Source organism: Mustela erminea, chromosome 7 (assembly GCF_009829155.1).
Source record: "Mustela erminea isolate mMusErm1 chromosome 7, mMusErm1.Pri, whole genome shotgun sequence".
Lineage (NCBI taxonomy): Eukaryota > Metazoa > Chordata > Mammalia > Carnivora > Mustelidae > Mustela > Mustela erminea.
The window spans coordinates 64,511,002-64,536,934 of NC_045620.1; the positions used below are offsets into that span (position 1 = coordinate 64,511,002).

The 25,933-nt window shown below is 37.0% G+C and overlaps 1 protein-coding gene and 1 long non-coding RNA gene across 5 annotated transcripts in view; both read right to left on the reverse strand.

The window, feature by feature from the left end:
* Positions 1 to 25,933, reverse strand: part of CAMKMT (calmodulin-lysine N-methyltransferase) — a 379,952-nt gene that overhangs the window by 291,501 nt on the left and 62,518 nt on the right. The gene's annotated exons all lie outside the window — the stretch shown is intronic.
* LOC116595481 lies at positions 14,514 to 16,918 on the reverse strand. Its single transcript, XR_004287699.1, has 2 exons — positions 15,305 to 16,918; positions 14,514 to 15,092 (listed from the first exon to the last, which is right to left on the reverse strand). It is a non-coding gene; the product is annotated as an uncharacterized LOC116595481 (long non-coding RNA).

The following is a 25,933-nucleotide window of genomic DNA, read 5'->3' on the forward strand; positions in this document are numbered from 1 at the left end:
TCACAGCCAGCCAGCCCTGCATGATCAACCTTTATTCTTTTCTGGCTTCATTATGAGGATGATGCCTTTCAACTGTGGTGACTAAACCTGTTAAACTACAAAGCAAGAAATTTATAGAACCTTTATACGAGTAATACTGAACAGCTTAAATGTAAAACCTACAATTAAATTCCAAAACTAAGCACTTCACCCCCAAGAAAATGCTAAGTAGTTCTTCAGCAACATTCCTGATTTACATACCCCAAAGATGACAGGAGTTATATACATATGTGCGGCAGCGATATTAATAGTAATTTTTTCAAGAATTGTTCAATATAAAACATGGTAATATTAACCCATGCGTTACAAAACTAATAAATTGCCCCTTGGCATACCAGGGACAGGAACTATGCTTTTTCATTTTCGAAAAGCTTCCTTTTGTCAGATGAAAAGCCCCAAGAGTAAAATATTTCAGTATAGTTCTGTGATAACAATGGATATGCCATTAGATTACCATACAAGTGAATAAAGCACCAAATGATAGCGAACATTTTTTCACACTTTAGATTTTGATGTGAAATGAGTCTAATTATTTATTCATAGACTTTTCCTCTAAGGAATTCAAGGCACTATATTTTAAATCTTCAAACACGTATTTCCTAAGCTCTAAAATCTACCAGGTAGGACAGAAGAACACGTGGCAGGGAAGAAGATAAAGAAAAGCAGCACAAAAGAAAAGGTAGTTGGAGGAACTCAAGCATGTCTCAGACCTGACGTGGTATTTATTCATTCATCTCCTCTTTCATTCAGGCTAACATTTATTGAGCACCTATTATAAGTCTATGCTAGACGTTAAGGATATAAAAACACCCCCTGCTCCAGCAGCTTACCAGAAAGAGAGATGACACACATAGACAGTGTTAATTACAACATGTGCCAAATACTGTAATAGAAGGATAAAAATGAGTACTATGGAAGCACAAGGGAAGGAACCACTGGCCCAAAGGAATTTGGAAAGGCTTTAACAAGCAGGCAGCATTTCAACTAACCATATCTAGAAGGAGTAGTAAACATCTGTCAGAAAACTGAGAAAAGAATCTTCAAGGCAAAGGTAATATCATATTAAAATACAAGTCGTCGTCAAAAAGTGTGACCTGTTCAAGGAGTGTTGAGAAATACAACAGGGCTTATAGGCAAGAGATGACACTTAGTGCCTAGAAATCGTAGGTTTCAAGTTTGTACTAGGAATAGACTCCAAGAGTGCCATAATCATGAAAACTTTGGCACTAGATTAATCAGAGAAAAGTGAACAGATATAAACTATTCATATATATGAATAGCATATAATGTGTATATTAATAATATGAATATGTTATATTAAAATACTTAACTTTAGTACACATATATTTATATATGTATATGTTTTCTACATTGGTTATATATGCACTTGTTATATATAGTTTTGTTATGTATATATTTGTTTTATATAGAGACACCCAAGGAAGTTTTATGCATATATAAAATATATACATGTAACAAATATATACATTTATATACACACACATAAACATGCAGCTCTACAGGAATTATAACCAATGCTACTGGGCTTCTGTTCTGCCCTCTGCTAGGGCCATTGAGGCTTTTGCTAGGCAGCTGATGTTTTTGCTAGGTAATTGGAACAATTCCAATTGTTCCAATTGTTCCAATTGTTCCAATTGTTCCAATAGAACAACCTGGAAAAACCAGAGTTTTTAGTTCTCAAGACTTTTTTCTATTTGCAAGTTCAATGACATAGGCCAAGGATGAAGACCTCAGTGTCATCATTCTGATTTAGTCTGGATCTTATCAACTCAAAAACACTGATTTAGGCAAATTACTAGTCATAATTTAAAGACCAAAGAACTATCTGATCCTGAAAACTCAATACAGAGAAAAAGAAACCCCTTATTTTCCAGCAAGTCAAATCAAAAGGCATGAACCTCAAGTATCCAGAAACCTCAGATTGAAAAGGAGACTTGAAAATAAACATGTAAAGAGACACAAGACAAGAAAAGTGTTTGGATATTTACCAGGGAGCAAATAAGTGGGGGATAACAAAGTAGAACCAAAGGAATATCTCAAAGGGGAGAACATGACCTAGTAGGTGAATCCCTGAGGTGCTGGCCGGGTAAGGCAAAGTATAATGCTAACTTTCATCCATCTCATGATGTGGAATTCAAGTTATTCAAGTTAATGCTAACTTTCAACCATCTCATGATGTGGAAGTGGCAACACTAATATAAAATAGGCCATTTGGAAAACACAGCAAGTGTAGGCTAAAAGATGAATGGAGAATTCTGACTATAAATAAATAAATAAAAATTTATTTATTTATATTAATATAAATGAAAAATATTTATAAATATTTATTTATTTATAAATAAAATATTTTTTCAAAAAAAAAGTTTTCAGGTATCTCTAGACAACTCCCAGTATATTGATACCTTTTGAATCCAGCACCAGGAGGGAGGAGAAGCAATTAGAACTTATTCTACCAAGAAGTTCTTCTGTGAAAAGGAACCAAAAAGACGATGGGTGGCAGGAGACTAGAACAGTAACTAGGATAGAAATCAGGTAAAGAGGGAATTATTTTTTTTTAAAGATTTTATTTATTTATTTGACAGACAGAGATCACAAGTAGGCAGAGAGGCAGGCAGAGAGAGAGGAGGAAGCAGGCTCCCTGCTGAGCAGAGAGCCTGATGCGGGGCTCGATCCCAGGACCCTGAGATCATGACCTGAGCCGAAGGCAGCAGCTTAACCCACTGAGCCACCCAGGCGCCCCAAGAGGGAATTATTTTTAACAAGAGATGTACTGTGGCCTGTTTGTTTGCTGATGAGAATAATTCTATAGAGAAAGAGAAATAAGGATGTGGGACAGAGAGGATTAATTACAGGATAAAGTCATTGGCATGATAAGACGGGAAAGATCTAGGCATGCAAGAAATAATGTACTACAGTAAACTGTGCCCCAGCATGAGAGCTTTTGATGCTTTAATGACAGCGGATGGTGGTTTCAATTTAGGACTCCAAAAGGCAGTTGGGAGGGAAAAAAAAAAAAAAAAAGATGGCAGCTTCAGGAAATGAGGCCAACTGGGCCAACAAAGTATACCTTTAACTATAAGTGTCCATTCAGCACCTCTCCCTTTGCTTCAGTTATCAGTCCAATGAGAAATAGCTATAACAATTTTAAAACAATCTGGTGAGTAAAATGATAGAATGGTGTATAGAACATTGTGAGGTTATAAAAAGAAGGGCACCAACCAAGTTTAGGGAGGCAGTGAGGGGATGTTGTTCAGTCTTCCTAGAAGAGGTAATTTCTGATCTAAGTCAGACAGGAGGTTTCGGAGTGGGAAATAAATAATTCTATGTATGCACAACACATGAGACAAGAAAAATCACTTTAGGGTGGGATTTAGTGCTCCAGAAGCATAAAGTATGAAGTATAAAGTTGGAAATGGGAAGAAATAAAAACAGAAGACATAAGTAAGGAGCATATCTCAAGGATCTCTATACCATATTAGAAGCCTGACTTTATGTCACAGTGTTTCTTAAACATAATATTATTTAAAAAGGAAAAAAAAAGAAACTTTAAAAAGATTTGAAGACTACTCTAATTGCCCACTAAATTATTTTTGTAAATTTAATTATATATGTACAGACAGAAGTATAGCCTCCTTATGCATTTTTTAAAATATTTTATTTATTTATTTACTTACTTACTTAATTTTAGAGACAGGGAGTACGCAAGTAGGAGGAGGATCAGAGGAGCAGGAAGAGGGACATAGAAGAAAATCAAGAAGACTCCATGCTCGGCATGGCACCTCAGGCAGGGCTTAATCCCACAACCCTGAGATCATGACCTGAGCCAAAACCAAGAGTCGGACACTTAACCAACTGAGCCACTGAGGCAACCCATCATTATACCTCTTACACAACCAAAACAAGTTTACAAATTAAAGACAAACAAAATTACCAGACCAATTAAATTCAAAAGGAAGTCATCAACTGATTGTGATGGATAATGTTTTACTAAAACTGGATTTCATAGTAGGAAGACGCAAATCTCATGTTATCTTTAATTTGAAACAGTGTACAATGAATGGTTACCAGGACAAACTTTGGAGCCAGATTGCCTAAATGCAAATCCCATTCCCCCATTTATTAGCTGAGTGGCTTTGGACAAATTATTAAGCCTGTGTATGCCTCAGTTTCCTCATGGGGCTTAAAAGTTCCTTCCTCACAGAGTTACTATCAAGATAATATGAATTTGTATACGTAAAAAACAGAGACCAATGTAACAGTAAGCACATAAAGTTTAGCTATCTATATTTTTAACTTCAATAAAACCAACATTAGCTATAGATAGCTAAACTTTATGTGCTTTCTTTTTTTTTTTTTTTTAAGATTTTATTATTTATTTATTTGACAGACAAAGATCACAAGTAGGCAGAGAGAGATATGGGGAAGCAGGCTCCCTGACAAGCAGATAGCCTGATGCAGGGCTCGGTCCCAGAACCCTGGGACCATGACCTGAGCTGAAGACAGAGGCTTTAAACCACTGAGCCACCCAGGTGCCCCAACTTCATGTACTTTAATCTTTAAACAGCACATAAAGTTTAGCTATCCGTATTTTTAACTTCAATAAAACCAACCTACATATAAAACCTTTATATGTAGACAAATATGTTTATATGTCTTTATACATAGAAAAAGACTACATATGCTTGTGTCTATCTGGAGCAGATGAATTGAAAAAGAAGTCCACAAAACCAGAACTGGAGAATGCGGTAGTCCTCTGAAGGCACACATCCTAACTGTATCGACTGACAATGATAAAGTAGATGAATCTGGAATAAAATTTAAAGTAGATCAGTTTGGGGCACCTGGCTTGGTCAGTCAATAGAGCATGTGACTCTTGATCTTGGGGCTGTGAGTTCAAGCCCCATGTTGGGTGTAGAGATTTCCTAAATAAGTGAATAAATCTTTTAAAAAACAAATAAAGTAGGTCAGAGTCTTTTAAAGTTTGATATGATGGGGGCACCTGGGTGGCTCAGTGGGTTAAGCCGCTGCCTTCAGCTCGGGTGATGATCTCAGGGTCCTGGGATCGAGTCCCGTGTCGGGCTCTCTGCTCAGCAGGGAGCCTGCTTCCCTCTCTCTCTCTCTCTGCCTGCCTCTCTGCCTACTTGTGATCTATCTCTGTCAAATGAATAAATAAAATCTTTAAAAAAAATTAAAAATTAAAATTAAAAAAAAAAAAATAAAGTTTGATATGATGAACGGGGTCATATACTGCCATGAGCTGCACATCTGTGACACCTTGTGCTCAAGTCCCAGAGAAACAAAATACAAAGAAAGAGAAATGAGCGTTAAAAATTCCAAAGGTTTGGGGCGCCTGGGTGGCTCAGTTGGTTGGACGACTGCCTTCGGCTCAGGTCATTATCCTGGAGTCCCGGGATTGAGTCCCACATCGGGCTCCCAGCTCCGCGGGGAGTCTGCTTCTCCCTCTGACCTTCTCCTCACTCATGTTCTCTCTCTCAAATAAATTAAAAAAAAAAAAAAATTCCAAAGGTTTGCTTTCGTAAACACTACAAAATACTGTCATCACCCTGCCACATCCACCTTGCATTTGGATTTTGTTTTAACAGAAAAACATATTTATATTTGTGTACACAAACACAAACACCCACACACACTTATCTACCTACTTGGTTGGGGGAATTAAAGAGAAAGCAAAACTTTCATTTCAAGTAACACTGTTATCAGGCACCAATCATCTGAAACTTCACCAAAAAATATTTAAATATATTTAAATAATATATTTAATATAAATATATTATTTTTCAATAAAAAATATTTAATAACATACCGGCATTTGAAATACTAAACTAACAAAGTCCACGCTTTGAATTTTAGAAACACTGGCTCATAAAAGCTTTCTACCTAAAAATGCCCCCAACATATTAAAATATTGCTTTCCTAGAATCTACACTGTCAAGATTGACTGGTGAATGAGTAGCATAACTCTGCAAACAAGACAGCTAATGATTTGGGTAGAAAAGCAGAGTTTTAGAGACAATCCCATTACAGTACACAAGGACCTTTTGCTGACATTCCATCTTCAACTCAACTCCTACTAATTCTATATATTTTTTTCCATTCTCCCTTTTCACTTCTGTGTCCCACTGCCCCTTTCAAGTTGTCATCTGTAACTTCTCCCCCTTCCCTCTCTCCCCACATTCTCCCCTCTCTCCTTCACCAAATTCTGTCAGTGGCACCCTCTTAATCTCTGGCATTCGCCTGCTCATCTCGCCCTATTGCCACACCACCAGCCTCCTAACTGTTCTCCCTGCTTCCTCTCTTCCACTCACTCTTCACACTGCAGCAAGAGTAAAAGTGATTCTAATGCACAGATTTGATCACATCATTCTATGAGCTCCCCACTGCATTCAGGATCAAATTCACTCTATTTGGCCTTGGGTTCAAATAGCCTTTCATAGTCTGGATTTTCTGCTCCTCCAGACTCACCTAGTTTCCACCCCTGAAAAGTTCTCATTCAAACCTCACTAAATGGTGAGTGGTGGCAACTCACTAAGCTCTCCTTCACTTCAAGGCCTTTGCTTGTGCAGCAGCTACTAACTGGGGCATACCTTACCTTCCCCCATATCTCCGGGTACCAACATTGATGTCCCTGCCTTTAAAATGCCTTCCCTGACTTCTGCCCGGCCATACTTACTGGATACTCCCATTATACTAAAACTGACTCTTTCTACTCGCCTATCTCTCCTTACACTGTGAGTTATTCATAGGCAGGGCTGTGTCTTATTAATCCACATAGCCTCTGGCATATAATATGCACTCAACAAATATTTGCTGAATTAATTTATCTTTCACTTAGCTTAATCTTACTAAAATTTTCTTAAGTATTAGTTTTCACAGAACAAACAAAAAGTATTACCTATGAATTAAAGGCAGTCACATCATAATACATACAATTCTAATCAGTTGAGGAGCTACTTTAAACTCAAGAAATTGTATTTTATTTTATTTTGTTTCCTTTTGTTTATTCCTAAGACTGGTCATAGAATTATTTGGACATAGTTTCAGGTATTTACAGCCTCTGTTTGTAACTCCAATGTCTGCCCTTCAGTTCTTATTCAGTTCAAATGATGACTGTTACATGGAACATTTTTCTAAAACATAAATTTTTTTTTCACTTAAGAGCATGACTTTGGTGTCATATTTCCCATGTTTAAATTCTGCCTCTATAACTTAGTAGTTGTGTACCTGTGAACAAGTTACTCAACCACTCTAAACCTCAGTTTGCTCTTAAAGTGGCTGTTGCGACTAAATGAGATAATGAATGTAAAACATTTTGAACAGAACCTGGTACCTGGTAAGTGCTTGGTAAACATCATTTGAAACCATCTGCACATCAGACTTTGGCAGTTTGGTTTAGTGACTGAACTAGTCAAGTCCTTCGGTATCCCCACTATTGCAAGATTGTGTGTTTGGTCTACTGGATATTATTTTTTTATAAAAGGAAGGGCAATTTACAATAGCCAGTTATGGAAGCAGCCCAAGTGTCCACTGATGGATGAATGGATGAAGAAGATGCCATATATATATTTTTTTTCATATATTTCATATTTATATTATATATATATATATTATATATATAAAATGAAATGTTACTCAGCCATAAAAAAAGAATGAAATCTTGGCATTTGCAAAACATGAATGGAGCTAGAGTATAATGCTAAGCAAAATAAGTCAGAGAAAGATTAACACCATTTGATTTCACTCAGATGTGGAATTTAAGAAACACAACAAACAAAGACACACAACCAGGAAACAGACTCTTAACTAAAGAGGACAAACTGAGGGTTCCCAGAGGGGAGGCAGGTGGAGGGCTGGGGGAAATAGGTGGTGAGGATTAAGAGTGCACGTATCCTGATGAGCACTGAGCAATGTACAGAATTGTTGAGTCACCATATCATATACCTTAAACTACAAACTAACATTATATGTTAACTATACTGGAGTTAACATAAAAAAACAATAAAATTTTACAAAACAAAAAGGAGGAGCAAATATGAACACAAAGCTACCCTTACTACCCAAATAATGATTCAATTCTTATTTTTATAATTTGATATTATAAATAATATTTATCTTTTTAATTTTTTTTGGCCTTTTGTAAAGTCATTTATGAGGATCTGTGGGACTGGTTTTGTCCTTGCAGCCATCTGAGAGCCAGAGGAAAAGCTTTGAGAAGGCTGCTCTCCAAGAAGGAAGGACTAGAACTCACTGGGTCCATGTGCTTAGCACCACACTTACCCCCCAGGCATCCATGATCCAGTCTGGTAAAAGATACAAATACCTCTTTACCTTTTTGTTTGACCAAAATAATACTGAATTTTTCAAAAGCAATATTACTAATGGCTTGAAGAAATACAAAGAAATTAGGAAAACATGGACACCAGGGAGCTGAACAAAACAAGCTTCCCAGGGCACCTGTGTGGCTCAGTCATTAAGCGTCTGCCTTTGGTTCACATCACCACCCCAGTCAAGTTCCACACTGGGCTCCCTACTCTGCAGGAAGCCTACTTCTCCCTCTCCCTCTGCCTGTGCTTGTGTTCCCTCTCTTGCTGTCTCTCTCTCTCTCTTTCTGTCGAATAAATAAATAAAATCTTTAAATAAAAAAACTTAAAAACAAAAACAAGTTTCCCACCAAAGGGTTGACATCCCCAGGTCTACCACTACTCTCTGTGCCCCACCAGGAGGACAGCTGCCCTGCAATGACCCTGTGTGGGGCTTCTTAAGGAAAGGGACTAGAGTCTGTGTCCTAGGCCAGTTGAAACGAGAACATAAATTAAAAAGTTGAAGAAAGAAACATTTCCATCTAGGTAAACATTAACCTATCAGTGAAAATCTTAGATGTCCAGCACCTAAGTTACAAGATGCTTTTCCTTAAGAGTAAAGGGACGCCTGGCTGGCTCAGTCAGAACAGCATATTACTATTAACTTCAGGGTTGTGAGTTCAAGTCCCATGCTGGGTGTAGAGATTACACAAATAAATAAAACTTTAAAAAAAAGTCAAGAATCATTTACTTAGCTATTCTTTAGTATTCTTCAATAAAATGTATACTGTGAAAAACAGAATCAGTTGTCTGCAATTTCAAAAATATAGGTACAGAAGAGTAAGCACCCGAATATCAAGGAGGTAGGACTTTTTAAAAATAAAATTAAACATTCAAGGATGAAATTAAAATGGTACATTATAAATTCTGTAACTGTCAAAATCTACTTATAATATAACCTTTCATTTTTTCTGTTCTAAAATGAATAGCTTCAAAAAGTTTAATCTTCCAGATAGCTAAAAATACCACTATAAATACTAAAACTTTATTTTGATTTCTTTGATGAAAATCTAAGATGTCATGCTTTCATGCTTTCTCAAATTGGGCACAGAAAACAAAAAATTTATTGATTTTCTTGATTTTTAAAAGTTATTGCTGTAGAAATAAATTATTTAACCGTGAACTAAAATTACGTAGTATACATAGGGCTGAGAGAAAATAGAGGGCTTATTACTAACACTATCCTGAATCAGAGATTGGCAAACTAAGGACTTTTGGTCAAATCTGACCCTTGTCATTTCCAGATGACACTCAAGCTAAGAATGGTTCTTACATTTTTAAAAGTTTGTTTAAAAAAATTAAAAACAAGCATATGCGGTAAGGGTGACACAAAATATTTACTCTCTGACCCTTTACAGAAAGTTTGCCAAGCCCTGTCCATTGTTCTCTTTCCTCCCCTATCTGAGGCAGCAGAGGTTCTGGACTGAAAACTGTGTTTGAGTCCTAGATTAATCACACACTACCTATATGCCTTTGGGTATTCACTTAACCTCTCTGAGCCTTTATTCAATCATCTGCAAAATGGGAATAAACATAATAATTTCATAAGTCTTTCTAGGGGAATGAATAAGGTACTATAGATTGACATTCAGTAAGTGAAACCTATTCTAATTGTATTGCATTATACAAAGACTACCTCCAAATGGAGGATATATAACTTTGTAAACAGAACTAAGAAGGCAGAATTCAATAAACTTTGCTTTAAATTTTCTTAAAAAGGTCCTCTTCTAGATAAATTAAAACATCATGAACTTTCTTTAAACTTAATACTAAACATTCTCAGTTCTTAAGGAGTAAATTTGACTAAAAGCTAAAGACACACAAAATAATAGCCATGACAGTCAAGCAACTTCTGAATTCAGAAACATAGTGATTAAGTCACTACTGGAAAGCCAGAATCTATTTTTGATTCACTTGGATCACCTTTATTTCATTATACATTTTATAACATCAAAGCAAAACATGGCATAATTTCAGGCACTGAATCATCATCAAACTGAGCTGCAATTAAGGATAAGAACATCATTAAGTTTTAGGTAATGCTTGCAATTGTAAGTAAGCAGTGCCTTTCTATTCTTCTGGAAAATGTCATTTAGGAGGTTTCAACAATTCTCCTAAACCTAGGCTGTAAGTGCCATGCTTGAATTTTTTTTGGATGCATGCCCAACAATAAATGATCCACAATGATCTGAGGACAGCACTCCCATCCAAGAACTTAATCAGATTAATGATGTATTTGTTTTATAAAAATGAAGTACATTAAGCCTGAGAATACCTAATTTACATACTAAATGGTTGCTAGGGACCAAAAATACTAGTGGTTTTTATAAAACTGAGATTACAAAATTGTCTATTGTCTTGAAATCTGTTAGTAAATAGCAGTGAAATGCAAAATAATAAACAAATGTTAATTAGGGGTATTTATATATGTAAATTTATGAGCTGGTGTACAGTTGTTCAAAAGAACCTAACGATGCTCATATTCCAAAACATACGTGCCCCAGAGACAACATGATGTCATTTATATGAAGTTGGAAATAACAACAAACTTATTTATGATGTCTTCTAATTGATTTGACCTCAAATTATGATTAACATTCTACTCTAATTTTTTCATTTGGGGTCCTAGTTTAATATATGCAAACATAAACAGTAAATTAGCAGTCTAGGTTTCTGCCATTTTTGTTGGAAACCTATTAGCAACCTTTATCTAAAAAGGGGAGGAGTCTTTTCACAAAACAGCTGAATTACATCAAATATTAACAGCATCTCTGGATGTCCTCTGATGGATTCTCTTTCTCTCATTCTCTCTCTCTCTCTCTCTCTCACACACACACACACACATACACACACACATAAGACTACTTCATTCATTCAACGAACTTGTGTTTTTTGGGCTTGGGAGGCAAAATGAGTAAGACAAAGTCACTGCCCTGTCTGCTGAGCAGATGGCAGGTAAGCAGATAATTACAATATAACAGGACAAGTGCTACAATTAATGTATAAACAGAAAGCTCTGGGCACAAAGAGAAGCCAGCCATCAACTCTGCTAGGGGACAAGTGATAAGCCACACAGACAAGAAACACTTTCCAGTTCCCATCACCTGAGAGGATGGAATGACACGTGCAGGGAACAGTGAGAATAGATAATGAGGGAAGAGATGGTGAAGTTCACAGGCCTCTTAGTATGTATATATTCCTCTAGTTAAAAAAAAATAAAATAAAATAAAAACCTCAAATTTCATTTAAATCATACAAGACTTGGGGCGCCTGGATGGCTCAGTGGGTTAGGCCTCTGCCTTCAGTTTAGGTCATGATCTCAGGGTCCTGGGATCGAGCCCCACATCGGGCTCTCTGCTCAGCAGGAAGCCTGCTTCCTCCTCTCTCTCTCTCTCTCTGCCTGCTTGTGCGCTCTCTCTCTGTGTTAAATAAATAAAAATCTTTTTAAAAAATCATGAAAGACTTAAACAAAATTGAGACTATTTTGAATTAGGTTAACAGCTTGCATTTGTATTCAGAAAATACTAGACAAGGACAGATAGGGGTAAAAAACAAAACTGAATTTAAAAAAAAAACACCTGAATGAAAATTTTATTAAGCATGAAACTTTAAATTTAAAAAATAAGTTGGATTCAGATTCAAGTATCAGTTTTTATAGGACTTAGAAATACACATGCTAGAAAAGTAAGAAATGTGGGATACCTCTAAACAAACCTGGAATGGATAGAGATACATCACACAGAAGAATTAAGCCGTGATAATTCTGCTTTAAAAATTCAGGAGATGTAAAGGTAAGAGTGATCAAAGAAACAAAAACTTGGGGAATTAGAGTATACATTAATAAGTTTATATAAGGGACGCCTGGGTGGCTCAGTTGGTTAAACGGCTGCCTTCGTCTCAGGTCATGATCCCAGCGTCCTGGGATCAAGTCCCACATCGGGCTCCTTGCTCGGCGGGGAGCCTGCTTCTCCCTCTGCCTCTGCTGCCACTCTGCCTGCCTGTGCTCACTCTCTCTCTCTCTCTCTCTCTGGCATATAAATAAATAAAATCTTTAGAAAAAAAAGTTTATATAAAAAAGCATATAGAAGCAAGAACTAGAGAAATAGAGATTAATATTATCATACATAATTACATCACCATGAAAAATAACCTGGCTTGTTTACTGAACACTCATCTAGCTAGGTACATGGAATGCTATGGAAAGTGCCTGCAGTTGGTTCAATGTTTGAAATGTTTGCTGGCCAGCTTGTAACCATCATACTTACCTGACAGCCTGCCACTCAGATGCCATGACCAAAACCTTTGTTCAGAGAAAAGGGATGTTCCCTATGGAAACTTGACCCGCTAGACTTCAGATGAGTATCCAGCCCAGACTGTTCTGGTTCCAGCCCAGTTGAATATATTATCTACTTGCCCCTAAGTATCCAGACATATGCCACCTTCATTCTACCTTAGATAATGCACTCACTCAATGTAGTGGATTCATGGATATATGTTGTTCTAGCCATCTTTATCTCTTATATATATTATATGATTATTTTGTATCTATCATCTTAAAAATATATATACATATTTAAATAGTTTTACAGAAAGGAAAGGAAGAAGGGGATCACTGAGGACCTTATAGCATAATTTTCAAGAAAGAAAAAATTTCAAGGAAACACAAGAGCTGTAAAAAATTTAAACAAGAGAAACACTGGAAGCTGACTTATATATACAATAATACAGTCACCTGTGTGCCATAATCCTTTTTATAAATAATCCATGTTGATTTGCCATAACTGCAATTATAGAGATAGAGAGTAAATATTTATAACTCTAGGACCTGAAAAGGTCCTAGGCACTTAATGTTTCCTGACAATAATTCAAGTAAAGAATAAAAAATATTAAACGTGTCAAAAGTAGAAATTGAGTAGAGTAAGGAAGCTGATGATTCAGAGCAACAAGGCAAGATTCAACCAGGTGATGAGAGATATATAGACCATATGGCCAAGGAGAGCCTTATTTTAGAAGGAAAACAAACCTCAAATGTCCTAAAATGTGTTAATATTGAAAAACAAAGATTTATTACTTATAGAAGCAACAAAATCCTGCAGAAGGGTAAACCTATGGCTGAGCCATCTGTTATTTGCAATATGTGTAATAAATTCAACAGAAGGGTACACCCCCAGTGCTTCCTATAAACAGATGGGTTTTTTAAGTCTAAAACATCTTATCAATGGAGACCACAACCAACAGCCCCACCCCCCCCACACACAAAAAAAACCAAAAAACAAAAACCCTCACAATCACACATCCCAGAGCTGAATACTTGGTTTCTGTTCATTCATTCACACATAGTAAAGATGGCACAGCAAACCCTAGACTGCCATCCTTCTGTTACCATGAGAGCAACATCCTGTATTTGTGAAACACATGTGGAGACAAAGGAAGACTGTTAGTTGAAATGGTTAAACATCTTTTCTACCTGGAATGTTGATGATATATCCAGTTGGCAAGTGGAAGCAAGGCAGCCAAAAGATAGCCCACCTGTATCATTTGTTTACAAAACACACATGCGCGTAGCACAAACACCGCCACATAAAGGAATGTAGTCAATGTATAAAAAGATATGGCCGGGTCCTAGTATAGCAAGATATCTAATTCTAAAGTATTTTTCTTAAATTTATGGGAAAATAATACTTTTGAATAAAACACTGATACCTGAAAACTTTTTTAAAATCTACTTAAAAGCACTTACTTACATGATGATATTAAAGCATTGTTTTCCAAAAGTTCCTCAAACAGCATTTATGCCATAATCGGGTCATTCATGCAATAGGGGTTTTGTTTTTTTTTTTTAAGATTTTATTTTTAGGGGCACCTGGGTGGCTCAGATGGTTAAGCATCTGCCTTTGGCTCAGGTCATGATCCCAGGGTCCTAGGACTGAACCCTGCATTGGAATCCCTGCTTGGCAGGAACCTGCTTCTCCCTCTCCCTCTAATGCTCCCCCTGCTTGTGCTCTCTCACACTCTCTGTCAAATAAATAAAATCTTAAAAAGTAATTCAAAAAAAATTTTTTAAGACTATGTTTAAGTAATCCCCACACCCAGTGTGGGTCTCGAACTCACAATCCCAAAATCAAGAGTCGCAAGCTCTTCGGATTGAGCCAGCTAAGCACCCCATGCAATAGTTATTTTTTGGTGACTAGTTTGGGGTCAGCAAATAGAAATTATCTGATATTGAACAAAGACAAAAATGAAACTTAAGACAGTTTTTTTTCTATTTAGGCTGAATGTAAAGTGTTGTATCAGACACTTCCATTTTTCTCATAAAAAACATTTTGCCTATGAGACATCTTTTAGTATACAAGCTAATGAAAGTCTAAGAAGATCACGAAACACTTCTCATATCACTGACAACTCTGAGTTGAAAAAATATGTTTACAATTTACAAACAGTAAAATAATAAAAGCTCTACTCTATTTATTACTTACTATTTTTAATTAAGGTCTTAATTTCTATTATACCTGTCATGAATGTCCAGATCTTGGCCAATCTGAACTAATTCCTTGCTTGGAATAGATCAATTACAGACATTTATACAAGGTACGCCCTGGAAAAGGACCTGAAATAAAAATGTATTCCAAGTCCGTTGTATCTAAACAATCCCACCTATTTTATTTTTTTTTTTTAAGATTTTATTTATTTATTTGACAGAGAGAAATCACAAGTAGATGGAGAGGCAGGCAGAGAGAGAGAGAGGGAAGCAGGCTCCCTGCTGAGCAGAGAGCCCGACGCGGGACTGGATCCCAAGACCTGAGATCATGACCTGAGCCAAAGGCAGCGGCTTAACCCACTGAGCCACCCAGGCGCCCCAATCCCACCTATTTTAAATTTATTTAAAATTAATAAAAGCATGTAAACCAACAGGCCAGCACTAACATAACATAACTACAGAAAACAAGCAGGGTGTCAGAATCTTCCCTGCTAATTCAACCAAAACATTACTAAGTGTACAAGAAAATACCTTTTTGAAGTTTAAAACATCTTTTTGAAATTATGTTTCAATATAGCTGCAATTCACCATGTGCCAGATATTATTTTTAATTTTGTGATTTAGCTCATTTATGTCTCACCATAACCCCACAAATCCAGAGTATTAGCTTAATAAAAGCATAAAACGCTACTTTAAAGCACATGAAAACAACATGAAAAAGGCAGTCCAAAATATAGCATCTCTTAGCCACCAGAAGTTTAGGAAATCATCTATCACAAAGGGAGCATTAACATGTTAAAATTTAAGGCAGACTTGCTATGTTAGTCTAAATGAAGACTTAGTCTGACCTCTATCTAAAGTATCAAACAAAGTTTCAGAGAGCCATAAAATAATACACATCAATTAATCATCATCATCTGCTGAGTCAAACACTGGAAAATAATGTCAAGAAGTTACCCTGTAATTACTTTGTGGCTCCTTGAAAACCCATTTGACATAATCACTCTCTGACAGCTGCAAGAGGGAAAATGTTCTATTTCTTCTCCCACCAGTACCCTCTTCTGAGAGCCAGGGGCATCGCTTTTCAGCACTTCCTGATCTGCCAAATGTTTACGAGGGAAGTGTGTGGGGTGCCTCCCGTAATCAGTGCTCCTGAGGCCAGTCAGGGGTTGAGAGTTTCCAATCAAAGCTGTGGATTCAGGAGAGTCACAGTCAGGGGACGGGCAATGGGCTTATTATTACCAGCACCCAGCGAGGAAAATTACTCAAGTACAAGAGAATCTAGTTTTATCTCAAAGACCACTGGAATATTTCCCTTTTTATCTGTCAATGACATTACATTTCCTTTTACAAAAGAAACACTCAGTACCTACCACATTATGTTAAACATTCTTATTTGGCAGTTTGTGGGTCACTAGTTATTTTAAACTGTGACTGCTTCGTAAAAACTAGGCGAGAAGTGAAATCATCCTGAACCCAGCAGACAAAGCCCATACTTGCCACCGCAGGTTTTTGGACCTAGGGCCACAACTGGGTTTTCTGCCTACAGCTAAGTTGTTGGAGGCTAACTCAAACTCCCTCTGAAAGAGAAGTACAGCCTTTTCCACAGTTCATTTCCAACGTGTGCATATGGTGCTCCATCTTTGCTCTCAGCACCTACTTCTGAGTTGACATCTGAGGCCCTGTTTCCACGTCTCTGGGGGAGCGTTTTTTCTTACAGTTTTCTATTATAATTACCACTTGGTTTTTGTCAGGGTCACCCTCCAGAAGAAAGACCTAACTTTCTGACAGCACAGTGTGATAAGAGTAAAACCCCAGTACCTCAGCAACTGGATATGAGAGGAGCCTAGAAAAAATTCCTGCAAAACAATCCTATTGTGAGGCACTGAGGCTTTGAAAAATACTGTGCTGAGAATACCTGTGTTCTTATCATAGATTTTTCACATTTTCCATCAGAAGAGATAGGAATTAGACTTATGACACAGCAAGATTTAGAAGGCCTACCGCATTAATGAAAATGTCATTGGTGCAGTAACTTATACCTCTATAGTAAAAATGGGAAAAATAAAGGCCAGGAACTAACCAGGCAATGTTATAATAAATATTAGTTTTTGGCAGGCTCTTTTATCCAGCTCACAAGGACAAAAGGGGGAAAAGTCATTTATATGGTTTGGTACTTAAAATTGAATTGGGAAGTGCTAATGCTAGTTTTCTAATTTCCCTAAAGTTCCTGAGCTCTTCCTCAGAAAGTAATACATTATAGATTAATACATGAAGATAATTTATCCCATTCTCAAATTAAAATGAAAATTTTCAAAAAATATCACTTTACAAAAAATGTTATTTATAATATCTTAAGCTTAAAAACAAAACTTACACAATAAGAAAAAAAAATCTTTCATTAAAAAAGAATAGGTTAATTGTGCCAACTTCATTTAAGTCAATATCATTCTCGCTTTTGTCCCAAACAATGCTACTTGCATATTTATGAGTAAGAGAATTCTGGATGGCTAAAAGTGAATTTACAGACTTTTTCAGAGCTGGCATTTTCAAGTAACTTTTTAATAATCTTTATTATGTGCTATACAACAATGATAATCTTATTTATTAAAGCCTTATTTATTTAGTGTTGATACCTCTTATAATAGTCTAGCAAATCTTTACTAATTTAACATTACAACTTCATATCTTTTCCTAATCTCATGTAATTTACCCTACTTAATTCCTTGCTTTTGGATATGCTACATTTGCCACCCAATGAGTTTATTTCACTGGTCATTTACTTTTAACAGTAAAGCCAAACTATTTGGAGGGAATAATCTCCCTGCAAATCCAACATAGGGAAAAAAGGGTCTTATTTATCCAGCATTTTGTGCCATGAATTGAAGCTTTATTGCAAAGAGTAAGCAATAAACAAAAACACCTCAGGGGCCTGGGAGGAGCAATGTAACCAATTACATTTAATTAAATCAAAGGATGGGAGCCCCAGGGTTGAATGAGCTGAAGAACAAATTTGCATTAACACCTAGCAGCCAAACAAGTAGCTTCGGGTCTAGTCTGCAAGTACAATTGTTGCCATCTATTCTCTGCACTGAAGGGGGGCCATTAGCTAAATTCTTAGGCATTGTTTGTCCACTGATGAGAGGCTGCCTTCTCAACATTTCACTTCATCACACATGAAAATTGCCTACTAAAATAAACAGCTTCCTCTGAAAGCTCAGAAACAAACATTATTACCTGACTCCAATTTGCAATTTGGTGAAAACTCTTCAGGGCTGCTAAAGGAGAGAAAAAGAAAATGAAAGGTATATTTCCTGGCCCCAGCTTTACATTTGATAGAGATCACATATTTGAGCAGATGCTTCTATAACACTGGAGACTAGAAGGCAGGTTATTCCTCAGACTCCACCAACAGTATCTTTGTTCTAAATGGAACACTTTGACTTGATCCTACAACAGGAGAATCTCAAACATTCAGAGCCGGATGGCCACTCTGTTACTCAAGTCAATTCCCAAAACAAAGCTCTCACTTAAGGGGCAGTTTCTCCCTTGGTAACTTAGTATTTGATTACTTAGGGGATTTTGTTTTAATATATTTATATACACACACATCATACATTTGTATGTATTTGTCACAAACTCTATTTAACCCAATTTGATGAAAGACTGCCTTATCATGGTAAGTTGACCTAACTCTGGTAGGTTTTAACACATTCCTCTTTTAGTCCCATTAAAACACTACACTCTAAAAAAACAGAAAACAAAATAAAACAAAACCCAAACCTTGGAAGGAGACCCAGTTAAGTGTTAGTAGCCAGCCCCACTATGGTAAATGACGAAGTAAGTAGGATAAGAAAGAGACCAAGAAAGAGGCAAAGATACTGTCTGGCTAAGGTTATTGTGGATTGAACAACATCCAAAACTACTCTTGGAATATGACATGCATCCAGGAATATTAGTTTATATTAATAATACATGATAATTCTCTATCCATAAAATATTAAAAATTTCTTTTAATATATTAAAGTTACCAAGATACCAAGCTAACACAGTCCACATTGTTTCAAAGTCAGCTGCATAACTTGGAGGGTGGGGATGCCAGCTTGAGTACGAGAGATATTCAAACGTTTCTGGGCTGGTAAGGTGGACCTGTGAAAATTAATAAAGGGATACCTCACTAAAATGGTGTTGGGAGACCAGAAGGGGTAGCTCTAACTCCCTACCAGGCCTAGCAAATCGCATACCCCATAGCAAGAACTGTACCTTGCAAGTAGATAACACTTTACAATGTCCAGGGGAGCATAAAGAAAGGTTTTCTTTTTTCCTGGCAACAGCCCAGCCAAAGAGAGACTCACAATGAAAAGCTGATGAAAAGTCACTATACTTCTAACGCCCAGTTTATTGAAATGGACTTTTTATTTAAAACAGCCCCTCCCAACCCCCTCCTTTCTCTAGAGCAGTTCTCTCCTCTGTTCTCCAGGCATGCTTATGGCTTTATTATAACCTGGAAGTCCCAAATTGTAATTCCCTGCTATTCCCAAATAAAGCCATTTTTGCTGGTAAAATAACTTGACAGTATTATTTCTTAAGGTTAACAAACCCACCTGACATGACCTGTTTTGGTAAATGGCTCGAAGGGCCCTATAAAAAGATCCAGGCTTTCTGACTTGACCTTAAGTTCAAGATGGCTGGAACAAAGATTATCACAGCCTATACTTCAAATCCCCTCCTCAGACTCACAACATTCTTAAAGCCCACAATAGATGGAGAAAAGACAAGAAAAGGCAAAATAACCTCCTGCCACTATAATGCCCATGTCCAGACTGTCACTCCAGCAGGCAGGGCACATGGCACATGGACACCCTTGCTTTGAGATCCCTGAAAGTCTGTAATAGTTTTACAAACTCATGGAGCCATGACAAACTTGCATCTGGAGTTGTATCCCCCAAATTTATGGCTCCCTAACACAAGCTAAAGCCATTAAATCTTTTCCAAATTGGGGGGGCGGGAGGAGACTATCTAACACAAGGAACAAGGTTGAGGGGCTGATATGTGGTAGCTGTGGAGACTCGAGGGAGAGAACTGCAAGCCCAGACAGCTATGGGTATGTCTAATACACCAGTGGGTTGAAGCCAACCAAGTGAAGGCAGCAGGGTGGGGAGATGGGAGTGGATCACTGAAGAAACTTCTAAGAAATGGGTCCTAAAAGTAAACAGATCAACAAAAAGTAGCAGAGAGCAGAAACGAGGCACACTGTTGTGACCCTGAAGGGTTACTGGACCTGAAGAATGATTCTGGATGTTGAGCATCCTCCAAAACACTCGTGAAGAACACTGGAAAAACAGTTTCTTTACATGATTCTGTACGAGAGAGAAACAAGCAGCACGGTTTTAGAATAACAGAGAGAAATACAAATGGGAGAAATCCTTGCTCCTCTGCTTTACTACCAGTCACTCCACATTCTATACCTCCATGGTATCTTCTCTAATATACTGCCCAGAAGGGGTAAGCAAGAAGGGGTAAGCAAGATACCACAGTAAGAGAATGGTACTAGGTATCTAATTCCTGACAGGCAGAGTAATAGCGGGTTAGACAGGTCCTGTGTGCGCGCATCGCTGATACTCCTGGGGACTCACGGGAATGTTCAGGAGCACACTAGCTGAGGTCCTGCAGGGGCAGTTGTTGTAAGAGTCAGTTATTATGATGTGACCCTATGCCTCTAAACTGGTGTGAGGCCTGAGAAAATTGGACACACACACACACACAAACACACACACACAAAAGTTCCGGAAAAATCTTGTACTGTGTTTATTAAGAGAAGTTGCTATATCTACAAACCCTTCCACGTTTTTATCAAAAAGGAAAATATATGGTCTGATTTGGGTCATATATTCAATAACATGAATCTAGTATATGCTAGGGTAGCTACTGGCATCTTGGGCTCCATGTTAATTCACATTTGAAGCGTAACTGTTAATGTTTGGTAGTCAATATTTTTATGCCAAAGTGTTAGGAACAAGTCTCATTTTGGTGTGTGTGGTGGTGATCTGACCACCATGAACCATAAGCACTCTTGAGTCTCACCAAACTACTGATCTTGGGAAAGTATTTGATTATAATCTGTACTAACATAAATTCTTAGCATTTTTCTCCACACTGAATATTTTCCCAGATATTCTTAATCACTATGTATTTAGATTTTCTTAATTGCCAGGAAATCATTCACAATGGTTTAACTACAAATTTCTATTTGTACAGAAATTCAAATATTTATTTTTCTTCTGACTAAGCAACCCTTCCACTAAGTACATTTTCCTTTTAACAATTATGTTGAGTTGCCTTTGCCTTTACTTAGCTCTATTTTATATAAACACTAAAATTATTTTTCAGAAATTTTAAACTATGCTTTAGAATTGGCATAATTTCAAATTATTCTTGCAAAGCAAATTACTTGGTAAAATGATTTTCATGTGTGTGCATGTGTGTTTTTTAAGTCATGGACAAAGCTATTAAGTTTTTTGCCTAATGGATTTAATCCTAGATAGACCCAGAGACAGAATTAAATCATTCTCCCTGAAACAGTCTCAGTTTTACACATACGGCTTTTGATTTAACAGCTCTTTTGCCCTTTGAAAAATGTAACCTCATTTACTCATTGTATGTTACAAAAAAAAGTAATAATTGAAGGGTCAATCTTATAAATCTGAAAATTTTCTTGTAGATATATGAATGTAAAAATGAGTCACAGCCTTTTCTGTAATCAAAATAGTTCATATCAAACGTCATTGTTTTTTGATTGCTCCATTAACTATCAAAGAGTCCATAATGACCTCATCTTTATATCCCTATGATAATTTGCAATCGCTGCTCTCTTCTTTTAGACATGATATTCTTCTTCTCACAATGTGAGTAAATCTTCTCCATCAAAATGGGTGTTATAACAACGGTTAACAGATACTAGATAGGCAGATCATTAGTCTCAGCTAGATTTGAAATATTGCTGTCTTTTGGTAAGACAAATTGTATTCATTTAAAAACCCAGCCACAATCTATGCTTCAGGAGCTTTCCTTTCTTTTTAATTGTTCTTTATCTTTATAACTAATATGAATGAAGTCATTATAAAAATAGAAGTATCATTTTCTTTATCAACTTTAGGTTGAATCCCTTTTTATGAGATGAAGTACAGAGGCATACATATATAACCCTGGTGACATCCTAGCATTATTATTATGACTGTCACTTTATTAAAAGGATGGAAGAGGAAAGAATAGATGAATAATACAGTTAGAAAGGAAGTAAAATCCAAGTAAAAAATTGTAATAAAAGAAAAAAATGACTGATATCTATGCAATGAGGGGCACCTAGATACAGAGTCGGTTGAGGGTCCCACATTTGGTTTGGGGTCTGGCTATGAGCTCAGGGTTGTGAGATCAAGCCCCACCTTGGGCTACATGTTCAGTGGAGTCTGCTTGGGTTTCTCTCTCCTTTTCCCTATGTCCCTCCTTCCTGCGTGTGCTCGCTCTCTCTCGCTTTAAAATTTATAATCTTTTAAAAAATAAAATAAAATCATGGGATGAAAGATTCTTCAAACAAATTCCTTTTTGATGTTCATTTTAAAAAGGATTCCTGCTTCTAGAAGGCAACCAAATTTAAAAATAAAAATACAATTTAAGTTATGGTAGACAAAGGTCCAAAATAAATGAATTGGTACATAAAGCAGGTTTTTCTCTGAGTATTATATAGCACAGAAGCAAATTTAATAGACAATATAAAGGACAGCTAAACTATTTTCTTGAATTAAGAACTTGAACTAGGGCGCCTGGGTGGCTCAGTGGGTTAAGCCGCTGCCTTCGGCTCGGGTCATGATCTCAGGGTCCTGGGATCGAGGCCTGCATCGGGCTCTCTGCTCAGCAGGGAGCCTGCTTCCCTCTCTGTCTCTCTGCTTGCCTCTCCATCTACTTGTTATTTCTCTCTGTTAAATAAATAAATAAATCTAAAAAAAAAAAAAAAAAAAGAACTTGAACTATAGGTATTCTTACCTTTATAATGCATATTGTTTGCTTAGAAATTGTTCAAAATTTCCTTTGAAATATGTGCTTAATTTTTCTCATTAGATGCAAATAAACATCTACTTCTTTAAGTCAAAGGTTATGATATGCAATGCAGTCTTGAAATTAGCAGTCCTCTAAGGACAGGATAGAAAGGTAGTAAGGAGTAGATTCTGAGTAAAAGTCTCTAAAAAAAAATCTGTGTGGTCTGAAAACAAAGCAATACTTTGTCCCTTAATTCTAAGCCACAATATTATATGTGTTCTAATTTTGAGTAATATTAAAGAAAGGTGTGAGATTTTACTATTTTACCAAGGGGGGTAATTTTTTTAGATTAAACAACTTTTTTAGTGTTCTAGACCACAAATTTTAAAAACCAAATCCCTAAAGGTTGAGTTTTGACCCTATCCTGCCCTCAGTTTTCTAAGCGGAGCTGGCTGACTCATACAAATTGCAAATCTCACACAGCAGCAGCAGTCAAGAACAGAACTCAGAACACTGAAAAGCACACATTTATCTCCTCTTCCTCTAGCGGCTCCACTAAAATGACAGTAGAGGAGTTGAATTAAGTACAAACCCACAACAGCGAAGGGTAAGAAAGAAGTTAGTGATGGAGGAAAAGACTGGCCCCTTTATGTTCCTACGGAATATGGAAACCAAATGGAAGAGTGGCAATTAGCAAAGCAAGGCAGATGAACTAAAAAATGGAGATGGGAGAAAATGGACTATCAGAATCCCAGAGAGTTTCCAGGCTTGGAAGCACCAGATATAAGGGGAGAGATGTAAGAGCAGAGCTAAAACCAAAGGGAGTAACTGAGAGTCTGTATATGGGGTAGTTGATCCCCTAGCAGCATGGGTCTACCCAACTGAAAATGAAACCAGACAACCTACAGAGAAGAGATGCTGCCATTCTGATATAGTGGGAGTTCTCCACTTGGTCATTCCAAGGCAAATCCCTACCCATATATGCACAGAGCTCTCAAGTGGTTTCGGTTGCCTCATTCTTACATATGACAGCACAACTGAGGTTCAACAAGCGGTTGAGAAAAAGCAAAAAGGTAAAAGACGATGGCCACGGCAAACGGACAAAAAAAAATGAATTGGAGAAGAAGAATTTGGAAACAGATCAGAAAGAAAAATTCTGAAAGTCTCAAGGAAATTCAAGAAGATACTGCATATATAAAATACAAATTAGATGAATGAAAAAGAAAACAATTACAAAACAAGAAAAAGTTCTTAGAAATAATATGTTAGAAAAGGTAGATGAAAAAAAGAAATTATCACAATAGTTTTTTCAAAAAGGCAGAGAAATGACTGCATATGTGTATTAGGTAATGTTAGGTGGTATTGATGTAGGAAACAAAGGCAAAGGAAAAAATTAAATTTCCTTTCTACTTAGATCCCATTGATAAGTCCTTGAAACAGGCAGACTGACCTTCCTCTAGGAACTCAGCTGCCTAGATACTGACACTTTGCTAAGGGCAAAAGGCAATCTTAGCTTAACATTATTCCAAACCCCCAGGATCCTATGAGTCTTCTTTAATGTAGAAAAATTCCTTTGGTTCATCCCTACCCCCTCCCAGGATATAAGTTAGCAATCATCCTCCAGGCATATGGCCCATGATACACATCTGAATAGTCTCATGACTAAGGGTTTACTAGACAGTAAATAAATGATCTTTTCCTAACAACAGCTAGCCCCCTCAAAGTCCTGGAAACCTTACTTTGAAAATTTCTTTGAGACTTATGCTATCAGTAACCCCCTCCCAACTTGAAAGTATATAATCAAGTCACTCCACAAAACCCCAGTGCCGCTCCTTCTGCCCACAGGTCCTGTCGCCGTGCTTTTAATAAAACCACCTTTTTGCACTGAAGACACGGCAAGAATTCTTTCTTGGCGGTTTGCTCTGAACCCCAGTATTTCCACATCAGGATCACCATCAGGCCCAAGAGTATATAATGGCTCAAGTACAATTTCAAGCAATCATTTATGGGTCCAGGATCTTTCTATCTGTAGTTCTACCATTCCCCTAGAGGCCTTGTTGTTTTCCGCCTCTTCCTGGTAGGAGAGGAAAAGAGAAGACCAAGGCTCTCCTTAAAAGCCTTAGTCCAGAAATGGTACACATTACTTTTACTATATTCTGTTGGCTAGAACTTAGTCACATAGTTGCATCTAACTGCTAGGGAAGTTGGAAACTGATAGTTCAGTTGTGGTCCCAGGAAGAAGAAAACAAGTATTTTGGTGTATAGTCTCTGCCCCAACGGGCATGGCATACCTCTAGAGAGAACAGAGAACTGATACAGGGTCACCTCAGGGAACTAGGACATATGGCATCAGGGGTACAAATTTACTTTTCCCTGTGAACCCTTTCATATTATTTTAATTTTTTAAAATAACAATTATATAGAAGACAGAGAAAAGTAAAGGATTCATCTAGGTCATCCCACATTAATAGGCGTTCCAAAATAGTGAAGAGAGGAAAAAGAGGGCATGCCCAAGAATTTCATACAAAAGAATTTCTCAAACTGAAGGATATGGGTCTTCAGATTCAAAGGACCTATACACCAGCAGAAGAATTATTTTTAAAAAAAACATGTATCTAGGCTTTTCATTGAGAAATTTCTGAAGACCAAGGACACAAAGAAATCCTAAAAGCTTCTCACAAAAGCAATGACAGCCTTTTCATTAACTATACTGGATGCTAGCAACACTAAAGACCTTCATGTTCCTTTTTTTTTTTCCTGACCTTTACGTTCTTAAAGGCAATTATTTTCTAGCTAGAATTTACATGCAAGAATAAACAATAAAGTGTGATGGTAGAATAATTCTTCAGATACACAAGGGCTCAGAAAAATTCCCTCCCTTTCTTATGAAGTCACATGAAGAAGTATTTCCACAAAAGTATACCAAGTATACCAAGAAGGAAGCCACAGATCAAAACACAAGAGCTTCGACCTAGGCAGTAAA